The sequence below is a fragment of the Hippopotamus amphibius genome, chromosome 1 (genome assembly GCF_030028045.1).
Source record: "Hippopotamus amphibius kiboko isolate mHipAmp2 chromosome 1, mHipAmp2.hap2, whole genome shotgun sequence".
NCBI classification, from domain to species: Eukaryota; Metazoa; Chordata; class Mammalia; order Artiodactyla; family Hippopotamidae; genus Hippopotamus; species Hippopotamus amphibius.
The window spans coordinates 89,374,447-89,377,639 of NC_080186.1; the positions used below are offsets into that span (position 1 = coordinate 89,374,447).

The 3,193-nt window shown below is 45.7% G+C and overlaps 1 pseudogene; it reads right to left on the reverse strand.

Annotated features, from left to right (window-relative positions):
- Positions 1–1,194: 1,194 nt before the first annotated feature.
- LOC130830954 (non-POU domain-containing octamer-binding protein-like) lies at positions 1,195–2,603 on the reverse strand (annotated as a pseudogene).
- Positions 2,604–3,193: the final 590 nt, after the last annotated feature.

The following is a 3,193-nucleotide window of genomic DNA, read 5'->3' on the forward strand; positions in this document are numbered from 1 at the left end:
AAGGGCCCTGGTTTTTTAAGGACTACAACTTCACCTATGACTTGGCCCAACTATGTCAACACCTTTTTTATGTGGGCAACTGTCAATCAGGTAGGCACTATTTCATTTTGATATTTTCCTGAATTGAGCTGATTTACTAATTCTACCAGTGCTGAATGTCTTCCATAGTTGTGCTTTGCTATATGACATGGATTTAGCTGCTTCTAGGCTCCAGTGATAAATAGTGTGGTAGATAAAGCACATGGACGCTGGAGCCATATTATCTGGAGGTTCAAATCCCAGTTTTTGGTTTTTTGTTTTGTTTTGTTTTTTAAAAGGCTTAAAATGTATTTTAATAAGTTGATGTTGCATTACTTCATTTCTGAGAAAAACTCCAAAGGTAAAACGGACAAATCAAACATGGTACACCAATAAAAAAAGCACAGCATAACTACCTAAGATAGGCAAAACTAAGAGCTACTGTCTGACCTTCAGCATACAGCAACCCTGTTCTCAAAACTGTACTAGGCCTATCAAGAAAAGCTGTGAACAGCAGCATCATAGACACAAAAGGGTCATTTCTGGGTTGTCCTTACCCAAGAAAAAGATGGAGGCAAGTTTAACACAAGATTTTTTTTAAAGATATACCAAATGAAAATCTCTAAGAGAAAATGTCTTCCTTAGGACATGAAGGGGTAGCATATGGGATACAACAGAACCGTATGTATGTTGTCTGTGACCCTTGAAGGCATCTGCCTGAATTCCCACCTGGGAGTGAACGGACGTATGGAGCCAAGGTCCTTGGGGGATGTTTGGTTTTTGTGGTATACGTGGCTGTGTCTCTGGGGTGGGGGACGTGTAAGATCAAGAAAGCAAATAGAACAAGGTGGACAAAGTGGAATGATTAAGATTAATGGGGGCTCTAACTGGATCCACTCTGCCATGCCTCCCCGCCCCTCCCAGGCTCTCAACAATCACATGAGAGTCCAGGAATGCCCCACACAGAACTGGTTAGTTAAAGGATATACCACACAGAACTGATTTGTTAAATATCTCCTCTCCCTTCCCCTCTGCCTCCAGCGCACGCCCTAGAGTACTACAGGCAGGGAAGACCTAACTGTTGGGAGGAATCCCTGACGCTTTTCCAGGGTAGAATGCGGCTCGTCCAAAATGGGTCCTTCTTTTAAGGGTTTTGGGAAACCAGACACTGCAATTTTATTCGTATCGGTGATGTTTGTTTGGAGCAAATTCAGCTCCAGGAGCTGCACGGTTGAATGCAGGAGGGGTTCCACCAATTTCCCCAATTCCTTCCATTGTAGCAGCTTGGCCAAAGCCTTCAGTTGTTGGTGGGGTCTATCCCAAGGTTCCATCTGGCATCATAGTGGCAGGTCCTGGAGGAGCTGGGGTACCAGCTGGCACAGGAGCAGGGGGCATAGCGCCTCTGTTGTTTATGCCCATAGCACCTCCCATAGCCATCTGGCCCATCTGTACCTCCTGCTCTCTCGCATCAGGGAATGTTCCCTCGAATCCTTCCTGCTGTCGTCGCATCATTTCTTCTTGTTGCCGCCGCATCTCTTCCTCACGGCACCTGTGCTCCTGCTCCTGCCTGAGCTCCGGCTGCTTTTGTTTTTGCACTTCTTGGTTGTGCAGCTCTTCTGTCCTCCTAAGTTCTTCTTGATGCCTCATCAAATCCTGCCTCATTAGCATGACCTGGTGCTCATGGCAAGTTGCCTCCATCTCCAGCTTCTCACGAGCTTCCTTGATGTTTTGGTCCACTTGGTCCTACTGCTGCTTCTCCATCTCATTAAGTGCTTTCCAGCTCATGGCATACCCATACTCAAAGGAGCCAGGCTGTGCAAATCTGGGTGGCTGCTCTTGCTCCTTGTGAAATTGCTGGTTCTTTATAACCAGCTTCTCTGGGGGTCCCTCTTCATCATCTAACTGGCCTATGGGCTCCACAGTCACAGGTCAAGGAAATGTGGTTAGCAGGAAGGAGCCTTCACTGCATCTGTCTAGAGCTTTCCGAGCAGCTGGCTTCCCTGAGAATTCAACAGTGCCTTTCCCTGAGGGCCTTCCTCAATCATCCACAATGACTACAGCCCTCTCCACCTGGCCAAACACAGAAAAGGCTTCCTCCAGCAGTTCACTGGACACATACTGAGGAAGGTTTTGGACTGTAAGGGATGCACCATGGCAGGCAAAGCTCACTCGCAGCTGCTTTCCACGGAGCGGTGTGTCGTCCAGTTCCACTTTGGTGATCTCCACCAGGGTTCATGTTTCAAGCGGATAAAGCCAAAGCCCTTGTCCTTATGAATGAAGACCTCTCCTGCCTTCCCGTATTTCTCAAATAGTTTCCTCATTTCCTCCTCAGTGATGTCAGGAGGAAGATTGCCCACAAAGAGCCAGCTACGCTGGGCAAAGGTCTTCTCTCCTGGTTTCCTAAAATTCTTCAGGCGAATAGTCAAGCCCTCCTTCTGGCTGCTGGCTGGCTGCCCGTTCGCAGGTATTGGTGGAGGCGGTGGCGGCTGCCGTTGCTGCAGGGGGTGCTGTTGACGGTGATGCTGATGATGGCTCCTTGGAGTGTGGCTCTGTGTCTCCAAGTTAAAAGTTTTATTGCTCTGCATTTTTTGCACCCCTCTACTGACTGTTTTCTCCTTAGAGTAACAGCGATGCTACCCGGCCTCTACTGTCCCGAGAAAAGAGCATGCGACCGCCCCAAATCCCAGTTCTAACCCTAATTAGCTGTATGACCTTGGGCAACTTACCTAATCTCTCAGTGCCTCAGTTTCCTTACATGTAGAATGGGGGTAAAGATTGGTTGTGAAGATCAAATAAACAAAAGTGACTGGCATATTGTAAGAACTCCATCCGTGTAAATTATTATTATTATTAAGATTTTCATTATTATGATTAAACTTTGATATATCATTCAATCCTTTTTTTTGCTGATTCAGAAATATTAATGATATCATCACACAGTAATTCTGGAATGTTTACTCACTACATATGTTATGTCCATATCATTGTGATAAATGCTGTTGAAGACAGTAAGCTAGATTATTAGCTCTTAAATATCTATGGTGATGTCTGACATAGGGATACTTGTGACACAAAATAAACATTGGCAGTTTTTAGGGGATCTTTGCAGTTTGTTTTGACTGCATCAGTTAAGTAAGCAAGCAAAACATGTACAGTACATAATGCAATATTGAAG